We start from the raw sequence: 23,956 nt of genomic DNA, 5'->3' as shown, positions 1-23,956 counted from the left end.
CCAAACCTGATATGTTGTGTACTCTCAACACACTGGAAATGCTCAGTAATGTTTGTGTTCTTTCAACATCCTAGGTATGGGCTTAGGATGCAGCTCAGAGAGAGAGTGCTAGTCTAGCATGTATAGGGTCCTGGGTTTGAGTCGTAGGACATCACAAAAAAAGTGCACAAATTTAAGAAACCATGAATGAAGAACAAAGCATCCCAGAGAAAAATTCTAGGAAATTCTATATTAAACTTCAGTGGAGAGATACTGAGATATAAATTTAAAACAAAAACCTATTGAGCAGTCTTCCTCTTTATACTGATATAAATTTACAGATGAGGATAGATTTTAAGATAGCTATCTACAGAGCAATTCATGAAGCACAGCATTCCTTTAAATTCATGCAATAATTGATTTACATATATATCTAGTACACACAGATTTACACAACACTCTGGGAGCACATAAATACATGTTCTTATTTAATAAGCATGGATAATAAAGAGACTCTAAAGACAAGTGAACTTACAGAGCTCTATTTAAGATACAGCTGAGTAAAAACAATAAATATATCATTGATAATTAAAATATGATTTACAACAGTGAGAGCTTGTAAAAGGAAAACCACAAACAAGAGAGTTAAATATGTGAGGCACTTTGCTGTTCCTCTGCTCATTAAATTTCCAAAACAATTCCAAGGAATAATGATGTCTATCCTCTCTAGTTTTGTGTTTCCAACTGCAGGAAGTGAAATGGGCCATATTGGTAGGAGAAGCCATGCTCAGCATGTTTAAAGATTTGAACACCAGATTTCCAACTGCTAAGTATTACCTCAATCTGAGCTGACTTTATTTGGAGGGTTAAGAATTACACTGATTGACACATGACTAGTATTTATAAATGACACATGACAGGTATTTATAAATTCACATAAACAATCATTTTAAAGGTAGGCCACAGTATTGGATGTGTCCACTAGTTTTGGAGACCAGATGGATTCTTGAAGTTCTCCCTCACTATGAGATAGAAGAGCCTCCTCTATGAATTAAGCAGATCTCCACAGCGTTTCCTCTGATCAATAGTATTTTAATTTCTGAAGCTCTTAACGTAAAATTTAAAGCCTGGTGAGATGGCACCAAGGATAAAGGAGCTTTTTCTCAAACCTGACAACCTGAGCTCCATCCCTGGGTTTCAAGTACATGTGTGAAGAGAAACATATCTATATATCATTCACTGAAATCCATATGAACATTGTGTCCTGTGATCGATCCCTCAGCATAACAAAACCATCAAGTGAGAATGTTTTAGGTCCACTTACTTTGACTACAAGCTTCCTATCCACAGCTTACCTGCCATCTAAAACAGGCAGTATGATTGAGAGATATTCCAGTGAATGAAAAAGACAGCTTACTAAGAATTATCTAGCATGTTTGTCATTAGTAAAGATGTAAATTATTTTTTTAGATGGGAAGGAATTAGGACACAGGCAACACAAATTGCTACTTAGAATATAAAGATAGACAGATGAGACCTACGCATTTCCAGGAAACTTCCAGAAAAAGTATTTGGAGGAGTCATCTGCTTTCTGGTGAGGAAGGCTGATTCCCTTGGAGACATTCACCAAAGACTGACTTCATGATAGCTTTGACTAACTGGATATGTATCTGTCTTGAAGTATGGTGCACAGAACATGTCTTGATCATATAATTTAATCATGAATGGTTTTTTTCTCATGTAGCTCAGGCTGGCTTCAAACTTGTTGCATAGTTAAAATCCTGACCCTGCTGACATCATGTGCACCGCCTCTAGTTGGTCATTTAATAGTCACAAGTCTATTGTCATTGGGTACTCATTACGTCTAACCAATTTTCTACCATTTGCTTCTCATTGTTGACTTTTCCTAATCACTGACAGTTAGATCATCCTGTAACAGTTAGATCAGTTTTTTTACTAGTCCATCTTAAAAACATATTACTAACCCTATGATCTTTTGCCACTTGTAAAAAATAATCTAAAACTAAATATTCACTTGCCTTGGCTGTACAATTTTTTTTCCTATGTTTTCTAAATACTCCAATCACCAAAAACCTCAATTCCACAGCAAGTTATTGAAATAAGTCATGTATTGTTCATAAGCACAGACATACATACAGACATACATATGGCATGTGTTTGAATATATATGCAAATGCTCATATATACATATATTTCTTAAGTTGTCTATTGGCCTCACACACAGCCTGATTTTAATATAAAAGTATTTAAACTTTAAATATATTTTCTTACTTTTAAAAAGTGTTCCACTATGTTCATAGCAGCCTTATTAATAATAGCCAGAAGCTGGAAAGAACACAGATGTCCTTCAACAGAGGAATGGATATTGAAAATGTGGTACACACTTTATGCAATGGAATACTAGTCAGCTATTAAAAACAATGGCTACATGAAATTCTTAGGGAAATGAATGGAACTAGAAATTATCACACTAAGTAAGGTAACCCAATCACAAATATGCACTCACTGATAAGTGGATATTAGCCCAAAAGTTTGGAATACCCAAGATACCATTTACAGACCACATGAAGCTCAAGAAAAAGGAAGACCAAAGTGTGGTTGCTTCAGTCCTTCTTAGAAGGGGGAGCAAAAATATTCATAAAAGGAAACGCAGAAACAAAATGTAGAAAAGAGACTGAAGGAAAGGCCATCCAAGAATGCTCCATTTGGAAATCCATATAGATAAACTCACCAAAACTAAACACTATTGTGGATGCCAAGAAGTGTGTGCTGACAGGAGCCTGATATAGCTGTCACCTGAGAGGCTCTGCCAGAGTCTGACAAAAACAGAGATGGATATTCACAGTCAACCTTTGAACTGAGAACAGAGTGGTCCCCAGTGGAGGAGTTAAGAGAAAGGACAGAAGGAGCTGAAGGAGTTTGCAACCCCATAGGAAGAACAACAATATCAACCAACCAGATCCCTCAGAGCTCCCAGGGATTAAACCACCAACCAAAGAGTACACATGGAGCAACTGATGGCTCCAGTTGCATATATAGCCAAGGATGGCCTTGTTCGGCGTCAGTGGGAGTAGAGGCCCTTGGTCCTGTGAAGGCTGCCCCAGTGTAGGGAATGCCAGGGCCAGGAGGTTGGAGGGAGTAGGTGGGGAAGCATTGTAGAAGCAGGAGGAGAGAGGATGGGATAGAGGGTTTCTGGAGTGGAAACTGGGAAAGGGGATAACATTTGAAATGTAAATAAAGAAAATATCCACTAAAAGAAAAAAGGGGGGGAAAAAAAAGAAGAAAGGTAATGAGAAATCAACTGGAGCAAGTAAGCCTTCCTCGTGTACTATTTCTGCTTCAAGATCCTGCCTTGAATTCCTGCCCTGAGTTTCTCCAATGATGGACTGGAACCTGTAAAATTAATAAACAGTTTTCTCTCCAATGAATGAATGAATGAATGAATGAATGAATGAATGAATAAAATTGTGTTCATATATGTGCAGTGCCCACTGAGTCCAGAAGGGGGCACTGTTGTTAATAGACAGGTATGAGCAACCCCACCTGGGTGCTGATAACTTTATGAATACTATGTGCTCTTAACAACTGAGCCGTCTTTCCAGCTACATATAATTTATTTTGCTACAATGAAAATCTTTATTTTGGTGTTAACATGGGAGACAGACCAAGAGTGACAGGAAATGAATTGCGACGAATGTGTTGAGACATAGAATGTGGGTGACTCCTACCCACTTAAATTAAGTAAAAATTTCACTGCTTGGATAAAAGAAAAATGTAAAACATCGACTTACATGATACAAAATGTATGTGTCCCACCCCAAATGTCCGTCACAGTGTCTGCTACATTTTCAGTATGAGCATATGGAAGGATGAATAATGTTTCATATGCAATCAATTATCAGTACACACATATACTTTTCTCTTTGTCTTTGATCTGTGTAGAGGAATACTTGTGGATATTATGGGAAAATATGTTTAAGTAAGAATTATTTGATGGCATTCACGAGGCAATGCTATTAATATTCCAATGTTTCCTTTCAATGTTGAAACAACAACAGTGATTAAAAGTATATCATAAATTGAGAGTCTCTGACTATGTATTTGTTGATCATTCTTTTTATTTATATTTTACAAAAGAAGAAATAACGCTGAGAGGAATGAAGAGCACAGGAGGACACAGAAATAGAAGCTGTAGCCACAGGTCACCATTCCACCTGACCAGGAGTTTCTTCCTATTCTCATGCTGAGATTCTGAGGGGAAAGGGCAGGAATACAAAATAAGAGAATCAAAAGCTGGGGTCGACAGGGGTGATGAGGCCCATGACTGAAGTCAACAGGTATACTAACACCACAGTTCCTCACATGCCACTCAAATGAAGAAGCAGAAAAGCGGTCAGTAAAGTTCATTAGATGAGGAATTACAGGGAACCCAGGGTATGAATGGTTCATCTTTTACAAGCTGTGTGCTGGATACAGTAAGCAAGGCGTTCCACATTTCAGTGTTTGGAACATTTGACCACAGCTTTATGCAGCTGTCAAAGTGGCCATCCATTGCTACCCTTACCAAATTCGATCCTGACAGGAACAAAAGCTCAGGACTGCTTGTTTTATCTACATGATCCTAGCAGGCCTCTGGTCCTACCTCTCCTCAACACAACATCAAGAGGTGTTCAGATAAATACTGGGGCGCTTTGTTCTCTCAGCATGATGCTGGCCACAGAGGTACTTTGGGGTTAAATAGATGGCCTTAGCCATTGAGTTGACATGGCACTTAACATAGTTTTCACTCAGTGTAATTGTTCCCAATCCATTTTGACAATTCAGAAATGTTCTGGCCGTTTAAAACATCTTGGACTAAGGAAGAAAATATCAGACTCACTCAAGCATAGTCTCTCTTTCTCTCTCTCTCTCTCTCTCTCTCTCTCTCTCTCTCTCTCTCTCCCTCTCCCCCCCCCTACATCTTCAAAACGTGTCTAAAATAGAAGTGCTAGAAAAACATCCTCAAAGCACTGAGCATTAAAATATTGGGTATAATTTACATACATAGCCACAGAACAAAGCACAGGTCAAGGAGCTGTGCTTTATACATCACTAATTTAACGTGGAAAGCATACTTTAGTTTTTCTACATATACTAGTCAACCAGTATGGTAATATTTGTTTCGGAAAAAGTTCCATTAGAATTTAAGATCATGATCTCTCTTTTCATGTGGAGGATCTTTATGTTACCATCTCATGACTTACAGAGAATAATTCTCCCAAGTTGATGTTGTATGCAGCCATGATTTATACTGTAGGCAAAATAAGAGCAAGGAAAGCACTGTCTCTAAGTGCTGTTATCCCTTTTCCCAGAAAACCTTTTACTATTTGATTATGGGTGGACATTTTGTTGAATGCAAAATATAATATTGTATATGAGCAGATAGCTCCTAGCAGAACATAAAATTTATATATGTAATTACACAGTGAGAGAGAGACAGACAGAGACAGAGAGACAGAAAGGAGAAAGAAACAGAGACAAAGAAACAGAAAGGAGACAGAGAGAGAGAGTGAGAGAGTGTGTGTTTGTGTGTGTGTGTGTGTGTGTGTGTGTGTGTGAGAGAGAGAGAGAGAGAGAGAGAGAGAGAGAGAGAGAGAGATGAAGTAACAAACTGGACCATTTTACACAATCATTCATACATCTAATCTAGCTTACTGTTTTTTCAGAAAGAACAGCCTAGGAAAAGATCTGAAGAACAAATCCACATGTAATGACTTTTAGTATATTTTAATTTCCTTAATAAAATATTGAGGATCTACAGATGAAGACAAAAATTTAAATTATAATGAATTTCATGAATAAAAACTAATGAGTAGAATTAAATGCCACACATTATTCTTATGCTTTTAGTTAAGAAATGCTTACATAGATTTTTTTTTCAAATGCTGTTTGAAGATCTATTGAGATTAGGCATGTTTATACTTACTTTATTTTATTATGAATATTATCTATTTATAAGGTGATAGTATATGATATTTTCATAATTTACAATCACATATAATCTTAGCACAATGCAAGATTAGAGAAATCACAGAACTAGCATTTTGTTCCTAATCTACTAGGAGTTTTCTAATTTTGGGCAACAAAACCATATATATCTTCTTTATATTATTTATAAGTATTGCAATCCTTCTAAAAGAAATATATATATCATGTATAGGAACTTTCTGATAAGCAGGTCTTTGTGCATTAAAAATTAGGGGTTCAGACCACAAGCTGCACTTCCATAACACTTAGACTTGATTCTAAATACCCACATTGTGCAACTGTCTATAACTCATGCATGTGGTTCACAGGTATGCATGCAGGGAAAATACCAACACGCATACAACAAATGAGTCAAATTTTTAAAAATCTTGGCATTAAAAATGAATCTAGGCTATCAAAATCTAATGACAAAAACCTAATGAGTTACAAGAATTATTTAAATGATTGTTAGTAATGTTGAACCACTCATCTGCTCAAATACATTTTTATCACATTCTTCCATTTATGGGACCTTCAGGGGTACCACAAGGTCACCATGTATATGGGATGCATGTGATGCTATTCAATACTTCTTAAATGCTTATCATAAAGTTGGAGGGTGGCGCTGAGCTGAGAGCCAGGGAAGTCACCTTTTGTTCTTTCTGGCAGTTGCTCTCTAGATATTGACACCAATTAATTTTGAATTCTTGTGACCAAAATATCTCACAGAATAATTTCCAAGAAGAAATACTTAACTTACAGTTTCAGCAGACTTACTCTGTCCTGGATGGAAAAAAGCATCATCATCATCATAATCATCATCATCATCATCAACAACAACAACAACAACAACAACAAAACAGAACAGCCCAGAGGCTCAGAGTCGGTGCTTACATCATGGCAGAGTAAGAAACAGAGAACCCAACAGGGATCAGGGGAAAGGCACAACACCAGTATTGGGTTTCCTACAGGTAGGATTCACCTACCAGGGTAACAAGGATGCAAAACAGGCCCGTGTGAAGGACTTTCCATGTCCAAATCACACCACTGCATAGGTTGTTGGTCGTCTTCTCTTAAGACTCCATTTCACCAGGAGTGGCAGGACACCTGCCTGAGACACCGCCGGAACCTGAAAGAAACAGACCAGATAAACAGTTCTCTGCACCCAAATCCCGTGGGAGGGAGAGCTAAACCTTCAGAGAGGCAGACAAGCCTGGGAAACCAGAAGAGACTGCTCCCTGCACACACATCTCGGACGCCAGAGGAAAAAGCCAAAGACCATCTGGAACCCTGGTGCACTGAAGCTCCCGGAAGGGGCGGCACAGGTCTTCCTGGTTGCTGCCGCTGCAGAGAGCCCCTGGGCAGCACCCCACGAGCGAACCTGAGCCTCGGGACCACAGGTAAGACCAAATTTTCTGCTGCAAGAAAGCTGCCTGGTGAACTCAAGACACAGGCCCACAGGAACACCTGAAGACCTGTAGAGAGGAAAAACTACATGCCCGAAAGCAGAACACACTGTCCCCATAACTGACTGAAAGAGAGGAAAACAGGTCTACAGCACTCCTGACACACAGGCTTATAGGACAGTCTAGCCACTGTCAGAAATAGCAGAACAAAGTAACACTAGAGATAATCTGATGGCGAGAGGCAAGCGCAGGATCCCAAGCAACAGAAACCAAGACTACATGCCATCATCGGAGCCCAATTCTCCCACCAAAACAAACATAGAATATCCAAACACACCAGAAAAGCAAGATCTAGTTTCAAAATCATATTTGATCATGATGCTGGAGGACGTCAAGAAAGACATGAACACACTTAGGGAAACACAGGAAAACATTAATAAACAAGTAGAAGCCTTCAGAGAGGAATCACAAAAATCCCTGAAAGAATTCCAGGAAAACACAATCAAACAGTTGAAGGAATTAAAAATGGAAATAGAAGCAATCAAGAAAGAACACATGGAAACAACCCTGGATATAGAAAACCAAAAGAAGAGACAAGGAGCTGTAGATACAAGCTTCACCAACAGAATACAAGAGATGGAAGAGAGAATCTCAGGAGCAGAAGATTCCATAGAAATCATTGACTCAACTGTCAAAGATAATGTAAAGCAGAAAAAGCTACTGGTCCAAAACATACAGGAAATCCAGGACTCAATGAGAAGATCAAACCTAAGGATAATAGGTATAGAAGAGAGTGAAGACTCCCAGCTCAAAGGACCAGTAAATATCTTCAACAAAATCATAGAAGAAAACTTCCCTAACCTAAAAAAAGAGATACCCATAGACATACAAGAAGCCTACAGAACTCCAAATAGATTGGACCAGAAAAGAAACACCTCCCGTCACATAATTGTCAAAACACCAAACGCACAAAATAAAGAAAGAATATTAAAAGCAGTAAGGGAAAAAGGTCAAGTAACATATAAAGGGAGACCTATCAGAATCACACCAGACTTCTCGCCAGAAACTATGAAGGCCAGAAGATCCTGGACTGATGTCATACAGACCCTAAGAGAACACAAATGCCAGCCCAGGTTACTGTATCCAGCAAAACTCTCAATTAACATTGATGGAGAAACCAAGATATTCCATGACAAAACCAAATTTACACAATATCTTTCTACAAATCCAGCACTACAAAGGATAATAAATGGTAAAGCCCAACATAAGGAGGCAAGCTATACCCTAGAAGAAGCAAGAAACTAATCGTCTTGGCAACAAAACAAAGAGAATGAAAGCACACAAACATAACCTCACATCCAAATATGAATATAAAGGGAAACAATAATCACTATTCCTTAATATCTCTCAATACCAATGGCCTCAACTCCCCAATAAAAAGACATAGATTAACAAACTGGATACGCAACGAGGACCCTGCATTCTGCTGCCTACAGGAAAGAGACAAAGACAGACACTACCTCAGAGTGAAAGGCTGGAAAACAACTTTCCAAACAAATGGTCAGAAGAAGCAAGCTGGAGTAGCCATTCTAATATCAAATAAAATCAATTTCCAACTAAAAGTCATCAAAAAAGATAGGAAGGACACTTCATATTCATCAAAGGAAAAATCCACCAAGATGAACTCTCAATCCTAAATATCTATGCCCCAAATACAAGGGCACCTGCATACGTAAAAGAAACCTTACTAAAGCTCAAAACACACATTGCACCTCACAGAATAATAGTGGGAGATTTCAACACCCCACTCTCATCAATGGACAGATCATGGAAACAGAAATTAAACAGTGATGTCGACAGACTAAGAGAAGTCATGAGCCAAATGGACTTAACGGATATTTATAGAACATTCTATCCTAAAGCAAAAGGATATACCTTCTTCTCAGCTCCTCATGGTACTTTCTCCAAAATTGACCACATAATTGGTCAAAAAACGGGCCTCAACAGGTACAGAAAGATAGAAATAATCCCATGCGTGCTATCGGACCACCACGGCCTAAAACTGGTCTTCAATAACAATAAGGGAAGAATGCCCACATATACGTGGAAATTGAACAATGCTCTACTCAATGATAACCTGGTCAAGGAAGAAATAAAGAAAGAAATTAAAAACTTTTTAGAATTTAATGAAAATGAAGATACAACATACTCAAACTTATGGGACACAATGAAAGCTGTGCTAAGAGGAAAACTCATAGCGCTGAGTGCCTGCAGAAAGAAACAGGAAAGAGCATATGTCAGCAGCTTGACAGCACACCTAAAAGCTCTAGAACAAAAAGAAGCAAATACACCCAGGAGGAGTAGAAGGCAGGAAATAATCAAACTCAGAGCTGAAATCAACCAAGTAGAAACAAAAAGGACCATAGAAAGAATCAACAGAACCAAAAGTTGGTTCTTTGAGAAAATCAACAGGATAGTTAAACCCTTAGCCAGACTAACGAGAGGACACAGAGAGTGTGTCCAAATTAACAAAATCAGAAATGAAAAGGGAGACATAACTATAGATTCAGAGGAAATTCAAAAAAATCATCAGATCTTACTATAAAAACCTATATTCAACAAAATTTGAAAATCTTCAGGAAATGGACAATTTCCTAGACAGATACCAGGTATCGAAATTAAATCAGGAACAGGTAAACCAGTTAAACAACCCCATAACTCCTAAGGAAATAGAAGCAGTCATTAAAGGTCTCCCAACCAAAAAGAGCCCAGGTCCAGACGGGTTTAGTGCAGAATTCTATCAAACCTTCATAGAAGACCTCATACCAATATTATCCAAACTATTCCACAAAATTGAAACAGATGGAGCCCTACCGAATTCCTTCTACGAAGCCACAATTACTCTTATAACTAAACCACACAAAGACACAACAAAGAAAGAGAACTTCAGACCAATTTCCCTTATGAATATCGACGCAAAAATACTCAATAAAATTCTGGCAAACCGAATTCAAGAGCACATCAAAACAATCATCCACCATGATCAAGTAGGCTTCATCCCAGGCATGCAGGGATGGTTTAATATACGGAAAACCATCAACGTGATCCATTATATAAACAAACTGAAAGAACAAAACCACATGATCATTTCATTAGATGCTGAGAAAGCATTTGACAAAATTCAACACCCCTTCATGATAAAAGTCCTGGAAAGAATAGGAATTCAAGGCCCATACCTAAACATAGTAATAGCCATATACAGCAAACCAGTTGCTAACATTAAACTAAATGGAGAGAAACTTGAAGCAATCCCACTAAAATCAGGGACTAGACAAGGCTGCCCACTCTCTCCCTACTTATTCAATATAGTTCTTGAAGTTCTAGCCAGAGCAATCAGACAACAAAAGGAGATCAAGGGGATACAGATCGGAAAAGAAGAGGTCAAAATATCACTATTTGCAGATGACATGATAGTATATTTAAGTGATCCCAAAAGTTCCACCAGAGAACTACTAAAGCTGATAAACAACTTCAGCAAAGTGGCTGGGTATAAAATTAACTCAAATAAATCAGTTGCCTTCCTCTATACAAAAAAGAAACAAGCCGAGAAAGAAATTAGGGAAACGACACCCTTCATAATAGACCCAAATAATATAAAGTACCTCGGTGTGACTTTAACCAAGCAAGTAAAAGATCTGTACAATAAGAACTTCAAGACACTGAGGAAAGAAATTGAAGAAGACCTCAGAAGATGGAAAGATCTCCCATGCTCATGGATTGGCAGGATTAATATAGTAAAAATGGCCATTTTACCAAAAGCAATCTACAGATTCAATGCAATCCCCATCAAAATACCAATCCAATTCTTCAAAGAGTTCAAATTCATCTGGAATAACAAAAAACCCAGGATAGCTAAAGCTATCCTCAACAATAAAAGGACTTCAGGGGGAATCACTATCCCTGAACTCAAGCAGTATTACAGAGCAATAGTGATAAAAACTGCATGGTATTGGTACAGAGACAGACAGATAGACCAGTGGAACAGAATTGAAGACCCAGAAATGAACCCAAACACCTATGGTCACTTGATTTTTGACAAAGGAGCCAAAACCATCCAATGGAAAAAAGATAGCATTTTCAGCAAATGGTGCTGGTTCAACTGGAGGGCAACATGTAGAAGAATGCAGATTGATCCATGCTTATCACCCTGTACAAAGCTTAAGTCCAAGTGGATCAAGGACCTCCACATCAAACCAGACACACTCAAACTAATAGAAGAAAAACTAGGGAAGCATCTGGAACACATGGGCACTGGAAAAAATTTCCTGAACAAAACACCAATGGCTTATGCTCTAAGATCAAGAATCGACAAATGGGATCTCATAAAACTGCAAAGCTTCTGTAAGGCAAAGGACACTGTGGTTAGGACAAAACGGCAACCAACAGATTGGGAAAAGATCTTTACCAATCCTACAACAGATAGAGGCCTTATATCCAAAATATACAAAGAACTCAAGAAGTTAGACCGCAGGGAAACAAATAACCCTATTAAAAAATGGGGTTCAGAGCTAAACAAAGAATTCACAGCTGAGGAATGCCGAATGGCTGAGAAACACCTAAAGAAATGTTCAACATCTTTAGTCATAAGGGAAATGCAAATCAAAACAACCCTGAGATTTCACCTCACACCAGTGCGATTGGCTAAGATCAACAACTCAGGTGACAGCAGATGCTGGCGAGGATGTGGAGAAAGAGGAACACTCCTCCATTGTTGGTGGGATTGCAGACTGGTAAAACCATTCTGGAAATCAGTCTGGAGGTTCCTCAGAAAATTGGACATTGAACTGCCTGAGGATCCAGCTATACCTCTCTTGGGCATATACCCAAAAGATGCCTCAACATATAAAAGAGACACGTGCTCCACTATGTTCATCGCAGCCTTATTTATAATAGCCAGAAAATGGAAAGAACCCAGATGCCCTTCAACAGAGGAATGGATACAGAAAATGTGGTACATCTACACAATGGAATATTACTCAGCTATCAAAAACAACGAGTTTATGAAATTCGTAGGCAAATGGTTGGAACTGGAAAATATCATCCTGAGTGAGCTAACCCAATCACAGAAAGACATACATGGTATGCACTCATTGATAAGTGGCTATTAGCCCAAATGCTTGAATTACCCTAGATCCCTAGAACAAACGAAACTCAAGACGGATGATCAAAATGTGAATGCTTCACTCCTTCTTTAAATGAGGAAAAAGAATACCCTTGGCAGGGAAGGGAGAGGCAAAGATTAAAACAGAGACTGAAGGAACACCCATTCAGAGCCTGCCCCACATTTGGCCCATACATATACAGCCACCCAATTAGACAAGATGGATGAAGCAAAGAAGTGCAGACCGACAGGAGCCGGATGTAGATCGCTCCTGAGAGACACAGCCAGAATACAGCAAATACAGAGGCGAATGCCAGCAGCAAACCACTGAACTGAGAATAGGTCCCCTATTGAAGGAATCAGAGAAAGAACTGGAAGAGCTTGAAGGGGCTCGAGACCCCAAAAGTACAACAATGCCAAGCAACCAGAGCTTCCAGGGACTAAGCCACTACCTAAAGTCTATACATGTACTGACCCTGGACTCTGACCCCATAGGTAGCAATGAATATCCTAGTAAGAGCACCAGTGGAAGGGGAAGCCCTGGGTCCTGCTAAGACTGAACCCCCAGTGAACTAGTCTATGGGGGGAGGGCGGCAATGGGGGGAGGGTTGGGAGGGGAACACCCATAAGGAAGGGGAGGGGGGAAGGGGATGTTTGCCCGGAAACCGGGAAAGGGAATAACACTCGAAATGTATATAAGAAATACTCAAGTTAATAAAAAAAAAAAAAGACTCCATTTCAAAGCTAGAGTTGGGGAATGCAAATCTGACTACACCAGGGCAGCATAGGCAGGGGTAGAAAGGATGCCTCCCTGACAGAAAGTCCACGCAGTCCAGGATTCCAGTGTGAGTTCTGGAATTCGATTCTGCTCGTCTAAATGATTTCAGTTATTTTCAACCAGAAACTGGGACATATCAAAGCTTGAATTTGTTGTGTAGGAAGTGAGGAAGTGTCCTAAAATGGTCTCATTAGTTATGCAGCAATATAATGAAACTGATAATAGTTGGAAAAAAAACCACAACGACTCAGCAGCATCTGTGCCAGGATGGGTCATCTTTTACCAACAAAAAGATAAGTTGGATCTAACATAGTTACTAGATCATCCAAAAAAAAATGAGTAGGGCATGAATAATTAATGAGACAAAACCTCTCTCACTTACTTTCACCAAGTACTCTATGCTCTTAAAACTAAACCCTCTAGTCCCTCCACTATTGCTAGCTTAAACCATCATGTGTCACGTCCTGAAATAATATTCATATACTGTTCAACATTTGACATCACTGTGAACTGAAGATTCAGGTTCTCCCAGTTTCACCCTACAAAATACAGACATCTTCCCTTTCTGAGTATTCTTTCAGTATATTAAGCCCATAGTTAGCTTTTCTTCCACTATCTATAGATACCATCTCTTTACTCCTAATTTATATATTGCTTGTATTGTATTTTTCACTACTAGAACTAATCAAAATGACAGCTGCGTAAAATCACAATATTCAGCCCAAATTTATATACACTTTAGCTCTAGAAGATAAACATAAGAAGAAATAAAAATATTTTAATAACTGAGAATAGAAATACTGTTAATTAGGCTGAGTTGTTTTCCAAATTTGCCATATCTTCACTACAAACAAAAACTTCTGATAACCTTTGAAACTTAGAGACAAAATTATGGATTTATTGTTATTATCATAATGAAATATCTTGAGCGGTTACATTGTATCAGAAAAATAATTGGCATTTCAATGGAGAGTGGTTCTGCCAAACTATTTTCCATTTCCATTTCCATGCTTCTGACCAGTTCTTCTGAACAGTGCGCGCTATATTAAAAACTGGGCTATCAAAATAATAATGGCAATATAAGATACAACAATTATTTACATTAGTATTATGAAGAAGTAGAAAATGTTTAAATTAATCTTTGTGTAGCAAAGTACCCCTTAAAATAGGTTTCCAGTGTGCCTGGTAATGAATATTGCTATCTCTACTGAACAGACATCTACAAATAACTATGTCCGAAGTTGTTTAAAATTCTCCCGGAAATATTTCAGTTTTAGGAATGCAAGGGTGACTGATTTCTCCGTAATAATATGGAACAAAAAAAGCCTGTGTCGTGCCTAACTCCCTGACAAATCAACTCTGACTTTGATATGTTTCCCGTTGACCTTCTCGAGGATAACCATACCAATGTTTGACTTCAGAGGATCAACCAAAAAATGAAGTTCATTTCATTAAGTTAAGAAGTTAAAAAAAAAGAGAAGCATGACACACAATGGCGCTCAGTACCATTTACGCCTCTAAGAAAATGAATGCATTCTGTGGACAATAAACAATGACTTTCCAATCGAGTGACACTGTAAACGTGCAGGATAGGTACAAACTAATTGAAATGGATGTGACTGTGGGTTTGGGATTGCAAAGATTAGGGCTGATGCCTGTTGTTATAATTGCCTGCTCGGATCTCCTGTCACTCTACGGCTCCACGGCTGCATTAGCAACTCTCATCAGAATCTAATTCTCAGATCAGATTCCCGTCTTGAATACATCCTTTAATAAGGCTTCTGTTCTCTACCTTTCACCCTTAAATATTGTTTCCTGTTTTCATTGACAACTAAATTAAACTGCTACAACTCTAATGAGGATGATGATGGTGGTCATTATGCTTTTAAAAAAAAATCACAAACTGCTCTATATGGTTAATCTGAGCTAACCTTGTCAAGGTTGGCTGTGTTCTGATTCCTAGATTTTCAATGGATAGCTTCAGCACTGAAAGATAAGAAATACAATTATATAATCTTTTATTGATTTTCCTCTCTCTCTCTCTCTCCCTCTTTTTTCATACAATTACCCAGGCAGTTTTCAGACTGTTGAAGTTGGAAGTGGAAAATTTATACTCATCCAAAGCAAATTGCTTGAACTCCTTGCTGGATGCAAAACAATAGAGCCTCGGCAATTTATGTGATACAAGGACTTTGTGTGTTCGACCTGGGCTACCTTGGTCAATGTGCTGACAAGCTTAGCTCATTTTATGACATTGTGAAGGTCATTCATTGAGCTCAAGAGTCTTTATTTGTGACCACAACGTTCAACTAAAAGGCTTTTGCAATTAATGTTTACTGTAATTCTCCAGTAATTAAATACTTGTGTCTGACTTTTATTTATGATTTCCTATCATGAATGTAATATTTAAATAAGTTCTTCCTCAATTTGTTTTCTTTCTTTGTAGCTGCTGTCTTTCCATCTTCCTTGGAGAATTGTCATATTTGACTTTTCAATTGTCTTTTAGTTCCTGCTATATTTGGGTTGACTTGGGGTCCTTGAAATTTAGGCCAATTCCTAATGAGATATTGTTTGATACATATATTAATATATATCTCAGATCACACTATAGAAGTTTCTATGTGGAGTAGGTGGTTATTAACATAGATAACTATAACTGGTCAAGGTGACAATAGTAAATGCTCCAAATGTTCATCCCTAAACTGGACATCTAGGTCACTTCTCCTCCTTTCAAGGCTAGTGGATCCTCATAGAAGAGGAGGGACAATAAATGTCAAGATCCAGCAGCTGTGATCGACCACAAGTGAAGAGTGTTTTCTGGACACAGCAAGTCAGCTGCACAAACAAACTCCCTGTAGCTGTGACAGTAAGCACAGGAGCGTGCAACCTCGAGCTGGAGCAAATCCCAGTACAAAGAGGGCAGGAAGACATGACTCCCATTCCTGCTTGAGGTGGTATTGGCAACCTAGCAATACTCCAACAAAAGGACACACATCCAATAATATACAAGCATCCCAGTTGTATATAATGAGCTAATAAAAAAAAGACACAAATTTGAGTGTGTATCAATGAGAGGTAGATATGGAGGTAGTTCAGAAAAGTATAAATATCATCCAAATGCACTGCACAGAATTCTCAAAGCATTAATTAAAAAAGAGAGGGAAAGAGCTTAAATCAAAGGAGGTAGCCTCAGGACGAGTGAGAGAACCTGTCTCAGAGAATAAGGTGGAGAGTAATGGAAGAAAACATCTAATGTGGCCTCCATACTCATTTACACATACCTATTGACACTGGAATGTATTACTAAAGCGGGCAATAGCAGTGATTGTGGGAGCAAAGAGATCATTTAAATAGCGGGTTTGATAAAGAGGTTGATTTGGAATTAAACATAGTCAGGGAACTCTGCACTGCTGCTGTAGAAGTCAAGGACAATTGAAGTGAATCTATAAGGCAGTGTTTTTGTAGATAAGGAGAGTGCGCAAGAAAGCCAGAACTCAGCCTGGAAGCCTTTAATTACTCAGATACCAGTATTGATTGGGATAACAACTGTGCAGAAATGAAGGCCAGAGATCGGCTTGTAAGAGAAGGGCAGGCTTGTTTTTTTAAGCAGTTTATTGAACTATCTACATGGTCTCGGGCGATACTAGCTCTAATCCTAGGAAATAGGAGGGGCCTTAGGGCGTAAAAATGCAATGAGCCCTTGACTGAAGAGTGGCTTCTTTAGATAGAGATGATTTATGGTGAGAAAACACAGACAAAGGCAGGGTCAAAAAATGTCAAAAAAGATTAAAAGTTAAAGGAATGCTTACAAATCCCTGATTGGGAGGCAATCAGAAAGCAGGGTGCATTTAAAAACAGCCCTGTAATGACTGGCGACATCACAAGTATAGTTCTGTGCTGTGTGTAGGTAGTGTGCTCAGTGAACATTTAAGGGTAGCTGTGATGATCTGTCATTTTGGGGGGAGTCTCTTTTTGCGAGATGTTTAAGCATTAAATCATTTGCTTATCCTTAAGCTGATGAAAAGCACTTTTCATATATATTAACATTTAGGTTAAAATGTTCAAGAAGTTTCCCCAACTTTTAATTTAAAGTTAATGTTCACAAAACCTATGTTAGTGTGTGTGTGTGTGTGTGTGTGTGTGTGTGTGTGTGTGTGTCTGTGTGTCTGTGTCTGTGTGCGTGTACATACACTCCTGTGTGTAAAGGTTGATGTGCTCATGCCACAGTATGCATGTGGAGGTCAGAAAGTAACCTCAGCCATCATTCCTCTCTCACATGCTTACTGTTGGCTTTGGTGTACAACAGCCTAACTGACCCTTCAGTTTCTCCTAACATCTCTGCATCTCATTTTACCAATGCTTGAGGATTACATACAATCATTCCTGGCTTTTACATCAGTTCTGAAGATTCTAACTCGGATCCTCAGACCTATGAAGCTATCTCCCCAGAGTGCTCATATTAATGTTTAAAGCTTAAAGTACCACAGTATTCAAAAGGCTACCTTAGTCAGAAAACTTGATACAGCCTTGAATGAGCATTTGAGATTTTAAGCGGTGACTACTGAGTAACTCAGAGAGCCAATGATCAATAAATTACATACATTTGTGTATGTAATTCACACTCTAGGCATCATTAAATGTTCCATCAGCTTAACCTATGACTAGGCTAGGGGAGAATACATAATGGTACCTAAAGACAAAGATTTTGGAAATTAGTATAGAAACCCAAGCTTCTCTCTATTCACTTGGTAGGTAGTGATTAGCTTCACTAAATTTGTCTTTGTCTACAAAATGTGTAACATTGGAATTACCTACAACATTCTACATAAGTATTAGTTAACTCTAAGGATTTTACACTTACATTACTTAGAACATATGAAGTAGAATAATATGTTTTGATAACCAAAAAATATAACAAGCAACATTAATTTTGAAATTCCAGGATTTTGCATTTTTCTTGAATTAGAGTAGATATCTGATAACGATATATCTAAAATGTTTTGTTTCTTGGAATTGGACACCAAGTTTCTTTATTCAGATGACTGAATGTGTGAGCAGTAAAAGATCACTAAATTCCTAGCCAGAAATGTAGAAACCTTGTTCAAACCTGTTGTTGAATTTGCTATATCAAAGTTGGCCAAACTCTTTTCATCTTGAATCCATTTTAATCAAAATCATAGGTTCTAATAATTAAATTATCTCAAATATTTTTGATGTTCAAATGGGATAGTTCTTCCACTTATTAACTTCTTTAACAATGTCTTTTCATCTTTTATTGCAGAGTTCTATGCATATCAAGCATGATCCAATGAGTCTCTCTCTCTCTGTCTCTCTCTGTCTCTCTCTGTCTCTCTCTGTCTCTCTCTGTCTCTCTCTGTCTCTCTCTGTCTCTCTGTCTCTCTGTCTCTCTGTCTCTCTGTCTCTCTCTCTGTCTCTCTCTCTGTCTCTCTCTCTGTCTCTCTCTCTCTTTCTCATCCTCTCTCCCTCACCCTCTAGCTATCACTATCTAGCTATCACTCTGTCCTAGTTACTCTTTTATTGCTGTGAAGAGACACCATGACCAAGGCAACTTACGAAACAAACTATTTCATTGAATACATGCTTAAAATTTTAGAGAGTTAGTCAATTTCTATTAAGGGAGGAAGCATGGCAATCTTCTGATCTATAAGATGGGGGAAGAGAATAAAACTGACACCAGACCCACAATGACTTAATGTGACAAACTGTTCCCAACATGTTAACCAAACACTCAACTTTATGTTTCATTATGGCCATTCTCACTCAAACCACCATATTCCCCATCCATTACTGCTATATGTCTGTCTGCTGGTCTTCTATCTGTCTGTCTATCAATCTATCTATCTATCTATCTATCTATCTATCTATCTATCTATCATCTATCTTTCATTTAGCTAACTATCATCTATCAATCTATCTGTTATTCATCACTATATAATTAGATATTTATCTATATGTATCTACATATTTATCTATTAAAATTCACTGAAATTGTTAGTAGAAGTATTCAATACATTTTAAATTACCTTCTTGAATTTTAAACTACATGTAAAAGTAAATTAATAATACTAAAATGCCATCATATAGGGAAAGATTTCATATAACTTAACATCTATTTTTGACCCATTGATAAATGCAAGTATCTACCATTTACACCCATTTACATCTATGTTTATTTGTCAATAATGTAGAATGAGAAAAATTCTTTCAAGATTTCAAACACTTTTATAGGGCAAGATGTTAGAAGAGGGTTGGGATGAAGGAGATGGTTAACAAGATATTGTCCTCCAAATAACCCCATCATATTTCTGGTCCACTTTGGAAGGATCATATAATTAAAAATGCAGAGCCTCAGGCCAGTAATTCAGCCATTGGGTCCAAGTTAATGAAATAGTCATCCATTTATAAAGAAGTAAATGAGGCTTATATTTTGGGGAACATATTCTACCAAATATATCAGAACTCTATGAGAGGCCTCAGCATTGTATATAATTGAGTAAAATAATGTAGAATATGCAAAAATAAAATTCAGTAATAATCATGTTTTTTTATGTGTGACTTCCCTTATAGGAGAACTTTAGGGGAGCCCATAACTATTAGAGATTAAGGGAGACTAAGTCAGTGATAAATTTTATTTGGTTTGCATCAAGATTGATAAACAGATGGAAATATTTTTAGGATATTTCATTGGTATCAATTATATAATATAGATGCTTTTCTTAAATATGAATGATGAAAAACTTCTTCAGTAAGAGTATCAGAAAGAGACTGGTTTTGCTGTTCCACCACTAAAATATTTTATTCCAACCTCTAGAGAAGGAGCAGGGGTTGTTGAGGGAGGCATAATCAGTTTTCTCCAGGGATGAGCTCACTGATAGGTTATCCAACCCAAGTGGTCATTAATAAATATGTCTTCATAGGAGCAAATCTAAATGGATTCAATAGTCTGTGTGTGTGTGTGTGTGTGTGTGTGTGTGTGTGTGTGTGTAAAACAATAATAATTAATAATAACTGAAGAGCAAGAGATCATGAATTTCAGAGTTGATATAGAAGGACACAGGAACAGTTGGAGGAGGGAGAGGGAGAAACAGAAATGACATAAACGTATGAAATTATAAAAACAATTACATTTCAAATGAAGAATGATTCCGTTGGGTAGACAGAAATACAGAAAGATGGACAATAAAAATATAGTGATAAAATGTTCTGAAGAGATTTTTAAGACAATATAAATATTACACAGCTGTGTTTTTTTACTACAACAGTACTCCATATGCAAATATTTATATTTTTAAATAAACACATGCCTAAGTATTATAGAGCCAGCTTTTTTCCTTAGAGGCTTCTCCAGGAAAGGAGATGAATGATGCTTAGAAAGCCTGTCAGAGAATGAAGGTCAGGAACCTATGGCGGTCGGAACACACCAGACCCTCAGGCTACATCTCTTCTTTTTTGAGATCACGTTTTTACTTATAAAAATATATTCATTTTACTCAATAAGGGCTTAAATGGGACATTATATACAGAGTCATTATATACAGAGTATATCCTTAGCAAAATAACAAACCAATTATGAGAACAAAAGAAATAACAAATAAATAACCAAGCCTCAAACCAAACCAAAGAAAACCTAACATTGCAAGCAAACAAAACTCAAACCAACAACCAAGCCAAACAATTAAGCGAAGCAGCATTTTCATGTCGCAGACTTAGCAGAACAGACCTACAACCTGGGGCAGGCATTTGGAAACTTGGTGAAAAGCAATCTTGGGCTGTCCTGTTCTTTTCAAGGTAAATGTTGCCACGCCTCTTTGTGAACTCTGTAGGTCAAACCCTCCTGAGACTGAGGGTGAGACATATTGTAGGCTTTGGCTCAAAGTCTTTCAAATTCTCTTGACTGATCTCAAGCAAAGTGTTCTTGACCCATTAGAACCAGAACCAAATTACACTCTGGCACTCCCGACACCCATGAGCTCTTGATGTGCCTCAGCACCTCCCTGAAGCCTTCCCAAGTGCATCCTCAGCAAGAAGAGATCTTTGTCTCTGCTGCAAACCCACTTCCCTCGTCTACCTGGGTCAAAGCATGAACTCAGCTCATATCTTTCCACTCCTAAGGAGATAAACATTTCAAAGTTGATCTTCTTATATTCCAAATGCTTCCCCCTCTCCTGTGTCACCTCAAGGAATCGCTCCTCTCAGACCCGGACCCTTCTCCTCTGAGAGGGTGCCCCCCCTCGGCAAGAATACATCTTTAAATAAAGTTTTATTAGAACAAACATTGCTTTCTTTTGTATCATATGCATATGCTGCTAGGCTACAACTGAACAATCACATGGCTTACGAATACAATAGTTTCTATTTTGTTATGTATAGAAGAATTTGTTACTGCACGTTAATGGCTCAAACACCAGCACATACTCCCTCCTCTTTATAAAGAACATATCCTGAGAGACTGCTTGTGCCAATGCTTTAAGCAGTAACTATTTGAAATTATTTAACATAAATAACTGCTTAATTATACTTTATTAGATAAAATGTGATATAAAAGAAATAAGCATACGTCAAGGCTTATAATTAGAACACATGTTGATATTTTTGCTAAAGCAAGCTATTTTTCTTTTCTCCATATCTATATCTGTAGATTTAAATGCTTAGTTTGAAAAACAGAAAATACATTGTGACATCAGACACATTTTCCAGGGTTGTCCTATATTCAGTCAAATACAAATGCATTTCTCTTTTCCTTTTGTTGCCCTTGAAAATATTATGTGGCCTGGAACATGCTTCTTATTTATTTATGGTCTGGTTTCTCTCGTCTTGAAATCTTTGCATTAACAAAAGTCTTTCCTTTCAAAGTGGGGAGGGGGACAGCTCTTGTCCCTGATTGATTTTATTGTGAAGTCATAATTAGAGCTGCGGGGAAATAAACAAACAATAATTCTGACAGCAGAAGCAGAGTGGCCCTGATGAGATAGTTCTGATTTCCTTTGATATCCACTGAAATGAGTAGCGTATTTCCAAAATCACCTTCTTCATTAAGTCACACAATGAAGGACAGTGCTACTCACATCAGATTTCAGTCTCAGGGTAGCAGGAGGATGGTGGGGTTCAAAAGCACACACTGGGACCAGATTTGTAGGACATGGATCTTTTAATGGGCTTTCTAATTGACCCAGGGATTTTGTACAGGAAGACATTGCTTCAGAAGAAAAAGACATAGTTATACTTGAAAAAAAAGCACAACCATGGGGAAGGGCATCGTGTCTGAGCTTCCAAGGGGTTTACATGAAATCAGCGCTTGTACCTTCTGATTTTGCTTAAGTGAACAAGAAAATCATCTTTTTCTTTCTTTAGAAATGAGGTCAAGGAGAGAAATAAAGCTTTTAAAATATCAGGAGAAGCTTTGAAACCTTTGTGGTATGCTTTTAAAGTAAATGACATCAAAATGCTGAACAATGATCCTGTAAAAATGAGGAAATGTCCAGAATATTTTGGGTATATTATACAATTATAAAATCAATGTTATATAACAAAAATTGAGACAAACGATCCCCAAACAATAAAAATAGCTTATTTCTACCCTGACTGAATAACACATTTACTGTTTTCTTATTAATTGACCTGAATTATTTCTATTTTTCCTATCCCAAAGAACAGCCTTAGACATTAGGGAAACTAAATTATCAATTAATTATTTCCAAAGTTTCAATATCACTTAGTGCAAGGGAGGCAGGAGATCTTGTGTTTCTCATGTTGCCTTGAACTGGCTATATCCTAGAGGATGAGTCTGAATTATTGATCCTCCCACTGTACCTCCTGAGCGTGGGGATTATAGATATAAGGCACCATTCCTGATTTCTGCAGGGCCTGAGGTATCACAGAGCTGTGCGTGCTAGGAAAGCACTCTCCCAACAACTCTTCTACAGGCCCAGTCCTACTACCTTAATTGCATTTACACTTACAGCCCTCTATCTAACATGATCCAACGGGCACTCCTCCTTATATCTTCCAAAAAGATTTTTACTGCTTTTGTAAAAATTATGAATATATTTCCTACCTTGGCACAATGAAAACATTGCCAACAACTATACAGCATAGAAATATTTTATTCAAATTTATAAGTGAAGCTCGGGCAAGTTACTCTTTATATAATTTTCAGCCCTGCCACAGGGCCTGTGTATAATCTTATGATTGTACAGAGCTCCAAGCAGGCACCAAATAGTCTAGATCAACAGAAAAAAATCCATGAGGATATTCATTTCACCTCATTTTATTTCTAGGATTTTTTTTCACTGAATTGACTATGTTTCAGGCATCATATCAATCTTAGGAAACTACAATATTTAACAAGTACGGCTCCAGCTTGTTTTGAGATTTGACAGCTACCTTCTGAGAAAATGATAGACCATAAACCTTAGAAGAAGTAGAAAAAGAAGAAGGAAAAGAAGAAAAAGAGGAAAAAGGAGAAAAAGAAGAAAGAGGTGGAGGAGGAGGAAGAGAGTAGGAGAAGAGGAGGAAGAGGAGAAGGAGAAGGAGGAGGAGAAAAAGAATAAGAAGGAGAAGGAGGAGAAGAAGGAGGAGGAGGAG

This window comes from Rattus norvegicus, chromosome 17 (genome assembly GCF_021556685.1).
Source record: "Rattus norvegicus strain SHRSP/BbbUtx chromosome 17, alternate assembly SHRSP_T2T, whole genome shotgun sequence".
NCBI classification, from domain to species: domain Eukaryota; kingdom Metazoa; phylum Chordata; class Mammalia; order Rodentia; family Muridae; genus Rattus; species Rattus norvegicus.
The sequence above is the reverse complement of the archived record's forward strand: the minus strand, read 5'-3'. Positions refer to the sequence as shown.